The 13,120-nt window shown below is 35.3% G+C and overlaps 1 long non-coding RNA gene across 1 annotated transcript; it reads left to right on the top strand.

Annotated features, from left to right (window-relative positions):
- The first annotated feature begins 8,514 nt into the window (after positions 1–8,514).
- On the top strand, positions 8,515–10,774 carry LOC141615201 (uncharacterized). The gene is made up of 3 exons (XR_012529706.1): positions 8,515–8,644; positions 8,742–8,850; positions 10,617–10,774. It is a non-coding gene; the product is annotated as an uncharacterized LOC141615201 (long non-coding RNA).
- The last annotated feature ends 2,346 nt before the right edge of the window (positions 10,775–13,120 follow it).

The raw sequence follows: 13,120 nt of genomic DNA on the forward strand, positions 1-13,120 counted from the left end.
TCCCCAATTCGACATGCGGCAGAACAGTCCGCATCCAAGACTCGAAGAAAAATCAGAAATCGAGAACCCACAATCGGCAGAACAGTCCGAAAGAGGCGGAAAATTTGAGCTAAACCCACAATCGGCAGGACAGTCCGAAAGAGGCGTAAAGATAAGTCAAGCAATACGGTATAGTATAAAGGCATTATCATAAGAATACGACTCAACCAAGCGATACGAATCAACTTGGAAAGAGACTACTACTACATGAACCGATGATAATTCAAGTGAGACATTTCATGCCAAAACATAATCATGAATATGAATAAGTAACCCATTTCTTCAATATTTGTCATTTGAATAAAAATGTAAACAAACGAAGATGAACCATTTATAATAAGCAAAACAAGCATCCAATTATAAATGACTCAATTTAATTAAATAATTAGAATGATTCACTCATATTTGAGATACGATAAATAAATGAGAATGAACGGATTAAAAATTCATATTATAGGTAAGTGAGACATTTCATCGAATTTTGACTTGAATAAATAATAAATTCCACTTTTATGATTAATGTGAGAAAAATATATGAATGAGCGGAATTTAACGAATCACGTTATAAAATTCGAGACGGGAATTTAAACGGTCCATATATACTAAATTTGGCGCTGAAAACACCCATAATATGAATGCGGCCTAATAACTACAAGTCCAGCCCAATAACTAGAATAGAATGAGCCCAACTTTTAATGTCAAATAAACCCAATTGGAATAAAAAGTAAACGAAATATTAACGAGTTGCGTTATATAAATATGAGACGGAAATTAAATAATTTCAAATGACTAACATTGCACCAAGAGCAGACTAACACCACGACTCAAGGACCCAGTTCACGGCCCATCCAACAGCCACCTAAACCACCCATCCCAGCCACTCTCTTTCCCCAAAACAGCCACCAAGACCCGACTTAAGACTGCCCACAACCACCATACTGGCTGCACATAACCACCATACCGAACATCCCCAAAACAGAGTCCAAATAGTCCATTTTTCGGCTGCAAACAGAGACTCACAACTATCTATTCGACCTGAAATTACGACGGAAATGAAAGCAAGGTTGAGACGGAAATAAACACGACTAAAAATGTGAATGACCACCGAGACCAATCACCATCATACTCGACTAAAAACCAGAATGAGAAGCTATACACACCCGTCCTTTGAGACGGAAATTGCACTCAAAACAACCATCCCATACCTGTTTTCATCACGGTAAACTCGACTACGAAAACACTCGGACGACCATGTAACAATGACCAATGAATTCGCATATACAACCACGTAAATTAGAGACATAAAGAACCAAACTTTTCAACAAATAAGAATGAAAACTGAGAAAAAGGGGCGAAATATCAACTAATTGTCGAGTAACCTATCACCGTTACCTTATAACTTCTTTAATGGGCACGATTTCGACTCAAAAATTATACCGAGTTGTCAAGCTTGTACCTAGACATGAAGACGAAAGAAATTAGCGCAAGATTCGAGCCTTAAGAAGGATGCCAGTCGCGAATTTGGATGAAAGTAGGGACCTTTCTTACCTCAAAAGATGAAGAACGAACAGGGGAAGCTAATGGTGTAAGAATTAGGGGATTTGGTTGAGAAATAAGGGAGGGATCTCGGGTTGAAGCTTGGCAAAAATGGCGTGGAGCTTGTTTGAGTATGCTGTTATTGTTCTTGTTTCTTGCAGGGAAATGAAGAAGAAAAGGGGAAGTGGCGGCGGGTGATAAATATGACCACACAAAAATAATAATAATAATATATATAGTAATATGTATTAATAATAATATATAATAATAGTAATAATAATAATAATAATAATAATAATAATAATAATAATAATAATAATAATAATAATAATAATAATAATAATAATAATAATAATAATAATAATAATAATAATAATAATAATAATAATAATAATAATAATAATAATAATAATAATAATAATAATAATAATAATAATAATAATAATAATAATAATAATAATAATAATAATAATAATAATAATAATAATAATAATAATAATAATAATAATAATAATAATAATAATAATAATAATAATAATAATAATAATAATAATAATAGGAGAGATATTTTAAAGGTGGAGTGTAAGAGGGTAGGTGAGCATGTTGTCGATTTCTGGTTGGTCCGGATTAAAGTAGGTACAAGGTGAAATGTGACGGTTTATAGCTAGACGGAATAATGTCTCGAGTTTATTTTAACTTGAGACGGAAACTAATATTATCACTGTCACTACTCTTGTCCGACAAAAATACACATACATATATTCTTATATAAATTATGTGTTAAAAATATAATTTAAAAATAATACGTATTTTTATATAAATGAGCTTTTATATATTACGTTTATAAAAAACGTGTTTGACATAAAATTAATTAAATTTAATAATTCAAAAATATATAGTAAAATGATTAATCGGTTTAATAAATTTTAAATGTCAAAATGGGAAATTCGCGGGTGTTAAAATCACCCCATCTTCTAAAAAGTTTCGTCCTCGAAACTTGAAAGTAGAAGTGAAAGGTTATAAAAATAAAACTGGAATTGGAATTGGTAACCAAAACATTTTAAAGGTTACTTATCGTAAGAATCAAAATTCTTTCAAAAGTTCCAAATAAAATTTTCCGACAGAACCCGATCGAAAATTAAATTATTTGCATAAATCAAAACCAAAATACTTTCAAAAACATTAATGAAGAGTTTTCAAAAGTGTAAGTCTCATTCATGGAACGAAATTGCTCTTGTCGTGCACACAATAACGCTAACTTTCCAAGTCAGAGACAAATTTAAAACAAAAATCATTCGCCGACAAGCATAGAACAAGTTATTAAACGTCTCTAATAACGAGTTCTAACATCCGATCAACGTTAAAATCAAAAGAAAAGGTAATCTACTCAAACCTTCTTTTGCAAAAGCCAAAATAAGAATGAAGGTTCCACCTTTAAACTCAAAAGGGAGTCAAATTTCTGAAAATGTAATATCAAACTTTTAACAACATATCAAAACTGGTAGCTTGAAATATTTAGGAATTGTATGAAATGAAAAGCAATTTAGACAACATAAATACCAGGTACGCTAAGAGAATCCAAACTTAACCAACAAAAAGAGCTATGATGAACTTCATAGGGTAAGAATTGAAGTCAAAACAATAAGAATGTCAAGGGTAGAGTTTTTATAGGTCACTAGCATCAAACTTAAGGGAGGAGCAAGATGAAGCGAGGAAGAGAGGTATGAACGGTAACGCTTATGGTCAAAGAAGAGGAAGAATTAAACAACAACAAAACGCCAGGTACTCAAACCTCAAACAACAACATCTTCCTAAACGGTTCCGAAAACTTCCTAACAACAAAACTCATAATCACAACACTTCCACGGATTTCCTCAAAACACTCATGTTACTTCATCCTAAGCAATTCCATGAAAAAAGGTACTCCACTATAAGTGTGATCTCACTACTGCAAAACCTCAAACATCTACAAACGACTTCCACAAGATCAAGGTCAAAGTTCCAACAAAGCTATACGCATATCCAACTAGTGTCAACCACAGGTTTCTCAAAATGGTAAAATCCCCAATCAAATATCCGAATACTAAGCTCTAAATTCCCAGAAAGGGTTCCTCAAATATTCCACAAGGTTCTCCTATAAGGCAAGGTAGCAACATGTCAACCCAAAGTCTGAAAAATCAATGAGATCTCGAGTCTCGCTATCCTTTTACTTATTAAGGATTCCCAAAAGCGGAACTACACTCAACTACAACATCATCCCATCATCTCAAGTACTCAATACAACTTCAAGGTCTATAAAATTATAGGGTTAACAAATTCTTCTCAATACTAGGTCTCTCTCAACTCAAGAACTCTCAAGAGCCAACTAATACCAAATCACATCACCAATCCGTTATAGTCATCTACATCCCAAAATGTATTCTTTCAAATCTGACACCCTAGAACTTTACTTACCATCGAGTTCTCAAAAAACAAGATCTTAGTTGTAACAACGCTTTATCACCTCATATTTCTCATCCTAACACCAAAAATTGAAACTATGTCCTTTAACTTAACAATTGGCGTCAACCATACCATTATCCCCTCTAGTTACTAAAATAAGCGCTAAGACTTCCCAACAATGTAGCTTGGTCTCAAACTCGCACCATACCTCAAGTAGTAATCAAGATCGCTCACTTAGACCAATTAGTAATCCCACAATTAGCATTTATCACATGGTAACCAATACATTATCAAACCCTCATATCCAAAGTGATTATGGAAGCCAAACACAAACTCGACTACTTATTCAATCCTACATCCTCAAATCCATCAATCAATTTCATCCATTTTAAATCAAGTACTAAGCACTAGTATCCCAAGACACGTCACACTACACTTCCCAAGCCTTTCAAATCCCAAACATAAACAACAAGGCCAAGTTCTATAACCTTAGTAACAACTGCGACTCAGACTTGACAACACAAATAATTCCACTAAACAACCACACTCGCTTTATCAAGGAACTAGGTATAGGAACCATCGAGTATGTCTCATCACACTACCTATGTCTTTCCAACATCAAATCCTCTCTAAAAAACTCTCTCTAAAAAAACCTAGCCTCCATCAAATTATACAAGGGGCTACCATCGATTAATCGAACGATGGTAAGCCCCAAAATTATTTCAAATTTCAATCAATAATTCAATAGTATGCATATCTATTTTCTATTCAATAAAAGTCTCCCTTTTGGTGAGAATCGTTTTTCCGTTCCTTATTTCGGGGGTTTTCCATTTATTCGTGGGGTTAGTTTCATCAATAATATAGTCAAGAGTAGTTCGTTGATGGTTTGCAGCGTGTTCTTTCAAAGGGTAAAAGTAATTTGTCAACGATCTTTGGAACCAGTCAGAGGTAAATTTTATCTCATAAATCAAACGAAGGATCCCCTCAAAAGCTACATGAAGATAACGATAATAGGACGAGCCGAATTGTCATATGCTGTTTTGAGATCCCTAGTTTATAAGAAAATTATTTTTCTTTGGTTTCCATTAGATTTGTTTTCGATAATAATTATTCTTTGTAAGTGCCGTATGGCGTTCTATTAATGAATTGTTCTTTTCTCTCGAAAAAAAAACATCAAATCCTCTCAAAACCAGGATTAAGGGTCAAACACAAACAATCTCCTCAAAGGTCAAAATTTCCAACCAAGGTCAACATTTCTCAAAAGAAAGGGTACTATCAAAAGGTGTTAAGGAAGGATAAGCAAGGAACAAAGGACAAGTTAGGAAATACAAGAGTGACTCACATGGAGAAAGAAAAGAGGATTTAGAAGAAGGAATAAGCATTAAGAAGTAAAGAACAGGGCAGGTACACAAAGAATGATAAACATCTTCGAGGAAGTAGAAGCATTCTTCAAAGTTGAACAAATCTTCAATTTCTGGTAATAGGCGCCATATCTTGATCTTCACGTTGGTAAGTTCACGGTTATTTATCCAAGGGCACAACAATTATAAAATGACAATCAGCAAATATGTTAGAACCTAACAAAGAGCAAACACACTACAGACTACCACCTTAGGTCCTTAAGTCTACCCATCTCTCATTCATTATTCAAGGTCAAGTTCACATTTAAATTTGGGGTACACGTGTGTGCGTCGGGAGCAACATATGCTCTGATACCAACTGTGACACCCCGCGATAAAGCGGAAAATATAACTAATAAATTAAAGCGGAATTTGTGAGATTTTAAAAACTTTTTGTTATAAGTTAAGGATTAACACGCGGGTGCCAAAAATGAAATGAAACAAATACAATAATAGGCAGACTTAGGTTATTACAATCCAAGTCTAGCAAACGGGGAAAAAATATCCCACGAATAAACATATAAGGGGTTTCTAAACTAGAAACTAAGGTCCAAGGGTTTAGTTCTCGCTAGCCCACACGTCTTCCCCACGTAAGCATCTTCACAACCTGTCATTCATGTAAACATGAACGCCACAGTCAGTGGGGAGTAACTCAAGGTTCTCCCAGCCACAATATGTCGAAATGAACACAACAAAGAACTCAATTAGATAAATCATGTAATATACTTACAAAAGATATTAACATCAAGTTTATATATTTAAACATGTCAATTAAATGAGATGGAATGCGATAGATCAATATTAGCATAATGGAGACTCATTATTCAGGTGAAATCATTAAATAATATGAAAGATAAGAATACGGTCATTTATGCAAAGGCACACATTTCTAGGAATTACAACATAGATATGAGATTAGAATCCGAATCATGTGAAACAGTTAAGTAAGGGATCAACCAATGCAAATTACAAGAATAGAAACCGCAGCCATTATTTGGAAAACCACTTAGCAAACATTGCACGGGACGTGGCTACTAATGTCACATTCATACTTATAGCTTGCATCTCACCATAAGAACGGATAGGAACATCAATCCCGACAATCATATCGCAACTAGAGGGCTTATAGCTCACCCCTAGTATCCGATAGGACCAAGACAAACAACACAAGGCATAACTCTTACCTTGAAAGATAGATATCAATATCTATAACCAAGCAAGACCTTTACTACTCATATATAAATATATAATTCCCCTGGTAGGACGACAATGGTACTCCCAAGACTCAGCCCTAGTCTAAATCTGGCCAGACTCTCGGGCCAGAACGGTCCCGATTCGACATGCGGCAGAACAGTCCGCATCCAAGACTCGAAGACAGATCAGAAATCGAGAACCCACAATCGGCAGAACAATCCGAAAGAGGCGGAAAATATGAGCTAAACCCACAATCGGCAGGACAGTCCGAAAGAGGCGTAAAGATAAGTCAAGCAATACGGTATAGTATAAAGGCATTATCATAAGAATACGACTCAACCAAGCGATACGAATCAACTTGGAAAGAGATTACTACTACATGAACCGCTGATAATTCAAGTGAGACATTTCATGCCAAAACATAATCATGAATATGAATAAGTAACCCATTTCTTCAATATTTGTCATTTGAATAAAAATGTAAACAAACGAAGATGAACCATTTATAATAAGCAAAACAAGCATCCAATTATAAATGACTCAATTTAATTAAATAATTAGAATGATTCACTCATATTTGAGATACGATAAATAAATGAGAATGAACGGATTAAAAATTCATATTATAGGTAAGTGAGACATTTCATTGAATTTTGACTTGAATAAATAATAAATTCCACTTTTATAATTAATGTGAGAAAAATATATGAATGAGCGATATTTAACGAATCACGTTATAAAATTCGAGACGGGAATTTAAACGGTCCATATATACTAAATTTGGCGCCGAAAACACCCATAATATGAATGCGGCCTAATAACTACAAGTCAAGCCCAATAACTAGAATAGAATGAGCCCAACTTTTAATGTCAAATAAACCCAATTGGAATAATAAGTAAACGAAATATTAACGAGTTGCATTATATAAATATGAGACGGAAATTTAATAATTTCAAATGACTAACATTGCACCAAGAGCATACTAACACCACGACTCAAGGACCCAGTTCACGGCCCATCCAACAGCCACCTAAACCACCCATCCCAGCCACTCGCTTTCCCCAAAACAGCCACCAAGACTCGACTCAAGACTGCCCGCAACCACCATACTGGCTGCACATAACCACCATACCGACCATCCCCAAAACAGAGTCCAAATAGTCCATTTTTCGGCTGCAAACATAGACTCACAACTATCTATTCGACCCGAAATTACGACGGAAATGAAAGCAAGGTTGAGACGGAAATAAACACGACTAAAAATGTGAATGACCACCGAGACCCATCACCATCATACTCGACCAAAAACCAGAATGAGAAGCTACACACACCCGTCCTTTGAGACGGAAATTGCACTCAAAACAACCACCCCATACCCGTTTTCATCACGGTAAACTCGACTACGAAAACACTCGGTGTAACGCCCCGTAATTTCGGACCGTTAATATATTTCGGAAATAATTTATTAATCAAATAAAAGTTGATATTTAAGTATTTAAAGTAAAAAAATAATTCAAAGAAATATAATTTTATTATATTTTGAAGAAAAGTATTTATTTTGATAGTTTCGAGATGTTTAAAAATAGTTTAAACCGTGTAAAACTTTTTATTTCGAAATAAGGGCGTATCGGGGGGAAAATAACAATTCTTTTGAACATTGGGTAAACGAATTTGGAAATGGGTAGTATAAATATTCAATTTTCTTGTAATCTCGTGTTTAAGAACTTTGGTCTTGACGGAATTTGCATTTGACTTACGGTTTTAATTATTATCGAAACGAGTCAAAACCGACTCGAAAAATCCCGACTCAAACCCGCTCTCCTCCTTTCTTTCTCCCTTTCCCGCGGACCAAACCCCCCTTCCCCTTCATTTTTCTGATTTTTCTTCTATCCTTCATCATCTTCAACTTCTAATCTTACAAACACCATTTTCAACCAAAAATCAAGCTGTTTTGGCCATAATTTCTTCGTTTCTTATCGGATTTTCATGAAATTTACCTTTCCGGAATCCCCTCGCCGAGATCTACAACCTAGTATGTTTTAATTTTAATTTTCTTGAAGTTGTTTTAAGATGAAATTTCGGAAATTCGGTTTTATGTACTTATTATTGTGTTTTAATTGTTTATTTAGGTGAAGAATTGGAAGACGAGTTCGGGGACTCGTATATTGTAGAGGATAGCGGCTAGTTGTTGTTAGGGTTTGGGTTTTGAGGTGCTAATTGCTCTTTTTCTAGCTTAAGGTAACATATTTCGAGTTACTCGACGAATTATCGTCACAAGCTGTGTTGTTTTTGTATGTTTTGTAATTTTTGTTTGTATAGTAATTTTCACATGTTTAGAATGGTTGCATGCATGTCAATTGTTAGCTTAAATTATCATAATAGCATGGAAATGATATGGGAACGATTAGATTATGCTTAAAACGAGTTAAAATGAAGAAAAACGGAAAAAAAAAAAAAAAAAAAAAAAAAAAGAGGAGTATGGGTGGGGCAAAGAGGCCGGCAGGCCGTGGCAAACCCACAAATAGCCTGAGATGGCCCGGTCGGTCCGTTGCTTGTTTCGCGGTTTTCCATGCAAAATTTGTCATTTCGGGTTTATTAATGACATAGTTAGTATGAGTACACTTTAGGAATTGAATCATATTAGTAATAAAAATTATGTTAATGGTAAAACTATGCTTATATTAATAGTTATCACATGTTAGGATAGTTTACAAAATAAAATTGTAATTAATAGGCTCAAAATGAATTTTATAGCGATAAATGTAATGTTTTGTTGATTGTGCCGAAAACTGAGCCTTAGTCCCTTTGACTGATGCGATGTGAGTTAATTGAGTGATTGGTCAGCCGCAATTTGACCCGTACCTGTCGCAGGGCTGGGGTTGTGGGTAAAAATTCGGTTGAATGAATTAGATAATCGGCCTTTTTCTTGCTTTAGGCCATTTATTATATCTCTATTTCACATGTGTAGTTAGTTGAATTTAAATAGCTTCTTATTTAGTTAGTTGAATTTAAATAGCTTTTTATTTTGTAGTAATGGCCCTAGATTACCCGAAGCCTTTAATTTGGTTAATATTGTTAGAATTGGAAATTGGTATTGAGGATTCTGTTGGTTTATCTGCTGATTAGACATTTATATAGCCTTTCACATGATAGAATATTAGAATTTATGTTGGTAAGTAGGACCTTTTTGCCCTCTTATGGTTAAGTGAGTGTCTTACTTGACTTGTGTGGTGAGTCTTGTGTGGTGTGGGCTAAAGTATTCAAGCTGGGACTAGCTGGGACTAGGTCCTAGGTGAGTATTTCGGCCTTCATCATAGATAGGTCTTTATAGTCTTTGACGAGTATATGTTCACTGCTTGATAGCCTTTGTGTTCCTGACTAGTGGATTTATATCCAAGTTGGGGCATGACCTCAGTTACTTATTTTGATAGTAAGTGGTCAGCTTAAGTACTAGCCAACCCTTTGGTGGACTCCTTAGGGTACTCACTTCACTTTGTTTTAAAAAAAAAGTTGTGGGTCTTGGGTGCGGTGGTGTGTATCCGCATGTCTAGGTCTGCGCAGATTTTAGGCTAGGGTTGTGTTGTCTCTTGGCCATGTTTTATTAATATTAACCGCTGAGCCAAGATACCGGTTCGATTACCTTCCCTACCTCGTGGTATAGACTCGAGTTACAAAGTGACTATTGACCGTACTAAGAACTTATGCCTGTCTTTGATATATTGCCCTTTCTTGTATGATGATTTTATGAATCGTAATAGGTGAGATGTAAGCGGTTCTGATTGATAAAGTTTGGATTACTATTTGAATTATATGATTCACATGATAGATTAGTTTGGTCAGTTTAAGGGTCATAGGTTAGATTACATGATAATTACATTATTTATCATATTGTTTACATGTTTTACTACATGTTACATTAATTTTGACGATTCGTGGCTGGGAGGACTCGAAGTTACTCCCCACTGAATTGTGGCTTTCGTGTTTGTATAAAATACGATTGACAGGTTGTTGATGCTTAGTTGGGGTCACAGACGAGCTAGTGAGCAAGGAACCTTGGACCTAGTTTTGGCTATTCTATTAGTAAATCTTTTACACTTTTGGTTTGTATATAATTTGAAGGGACATATGTCTCCCTTTTCTATTTTGGGTTTGTATCACTATATTTCCGCGTCTTAAGTTATGGATGTAAATTAGTTTATCAGCTTTTGCAGGATTTTTGACACTCTTCTTGAGTTGGATTGGTTGTGAATGGTTTAGGAAGAAATTTTTTTGAAATTGCAGGTTTTATCTAGTTGAACCATTTACAAACATATCCTACCAGTTTTTCCGTAGAATTTACGCTTTTAGGTAATTAGATAACGCTAATTAGTTAAGGCTAGATTTAAGGGTGTCACAGTTGGTATCAGAGCCTATTGCTCCCGACGCACGTTTGTGCACCCCACTTAAAAATCACTTGACCTTTAAATAATAAACTTGAGAGAAGGGTAGGATGGGTAGATTTAGGATTTTATGTGGTAGTCTGTTTGTGATTGCTAATTGTTAGGTACTAATTGATTTTATCTTTTGTAAGATGGCTCTCCAATAGATGTAGATAATGCAATCTTACCTTAGTCTTCCAATCTCGTTGTTTATTCGTCTTTCAAATTCCTCTTCTCTCGCCTTGGTAACTACCTTTCAATTCCTTCTCCCGATTCATCTTAGGTTCGTTTTCTTCTTATAATAAAGCCCATGTGGACATCTTCCTTTTATTCCGTGGGATAGTTCCCTTGTTCAAGAGAACCCGGTTTTGAGAGAATGTATCATTGGAGGGCGTGAACGAGTTGAGAAATTGATTGGTTAAGGTTTGAGTGGTATAGGAGAATATAACTTGGGATCCTTTGGCTAGACTTGTTAGTTGTGCATGATATGAGAGCCTAGTGAGTTGAGGAATACCTTTGGATTTATGTCTATTGCGAGCTTATTTGTTATAGATGATTGAGCATGGGTACTACCTTAGCACATAAGATGGAATGAACCTGAGTTACTTCATTTGAGAGTCTCGATGTTTCTTATGGAGAATTAAAGGAATGATAGTTAGCCCTAATCCTTGTAGGCCTTGAAAGGAATACAATAGGACATTGACGTTGCTTAATGGTTTGGTATCGTACTTTGGAATTAGTTAGTTTTGTTAAACCTTTTGAGTTGACCAAATTTAGTATAGAGTAGCCCTTGTTGACTTTATTAATCGTATCTGAATTTGGGAATTTTGGTGGAAAGTTGTTCGATGTAGTTCGTGAGTTCAAAGATGCGATTCTAAGTCATGGTATCGGAGACTAGAAGTATTAAGTGGTGAGATGAGGGAGTAAACAAGCCATGGTACTTGGGGATGACATAGCAAGTGAAGTTCGATGACGAGAATTGTAAAGGAGATACCTTGGGACTTGGATGGTAACAAATGAATTTGTGTGGTGAATTGATTTTGGCTCTTGGAACCAATTGAGTTGAGTAAAACCTACCATTGTGAGTCCTTGTTAATCCTATGATATGGTAGACTTTTGAGTCTTTGTTGAGCACCTTAGTGATGTAACTTTATCATAGCAATCATAAGCTTTGAGGAGTGTTTGGGTTAAGCGGTAACCCTTTCATTATGCCGCTGTTGTTCTCCTCTCCTTCTCTTTAGTATTTGTTGAACCCTATTTTTATGCCGAAGTTTACGTATCTTCTTCTTGCCCGAAATATCTTCTTAACTCGAGTACCTCTTATTTACACAACTGCGTTATTTTTACGGTCCGACTCCTTAGTTTCCTAACTTGTCAGGCTCATGCATCCTTCGAAAATATTTTACCGTTTCTCTATTCCGTTATAACTCCTTATCTACTTAGTATAGTTGGTACCTTGTTGACCATGTTTACAGAGTTAGTGGGATGTGATTTGAGGATTTTTGTATTTTGATTTTTGTCGGAAATTAGTGTAGGAGTTTGTGTCTGTATTGGACCATGTGATATGAGCGCTAGATTTTTGGTGGAATTCTTATGATGGCAATGTTGTAGTCTCCTTGCGAGTTAAGGTTCGCGTGTTTTGGTGGTATAAGACCCACTTTGGTTTCAATTTGATGATGAGACTAATGGGATTAGTTTACCTGGGTGGAGTATTTCTATGGTTATTTTGGATTTGTTTTGGGCATTGTCGTTCGGGGATTGTCGTTTGTCATTTGATCCTTACTTTACGGAATTGGGGATTGATAGTTAAGTCTGTGGATTGTTATTGTAAATTTGGACCTTATATTTAATCCTTTGAGGAATCTTTCTATTGGAATTGGAATATTGTTGGGAAGTAGGATAGTGAACCTTGAGTAAACCGATCAGATGATTTGTGTGATGAACTCATTTATCTTATAGTTAGTGCTAATTATGGATTAGATAGTGCAACTTGTTGCTTGTGGGTTAGTTTCAAGCATGAATGCGTTTGAGAATATGGAATCTTGGTAAGGGTATAATATTGTTACTAGTTTCGACTTTGGATTTTGCGT

Source organism: Silene latifolia, chromosome 11, assembly GCF_048544455.1.
Source record: "Silene latifolia isolate original U9 population chromosome 11, ASM4854445v1, whole genome shotgun sequence".
Classification (NCBI taxonomy): Eukaryota; Viridiplantae; Streptophyta; class Magnoliopsida; order Caryophyllales; family Caryophyllaceae; genus Silene; species Silene latifolia.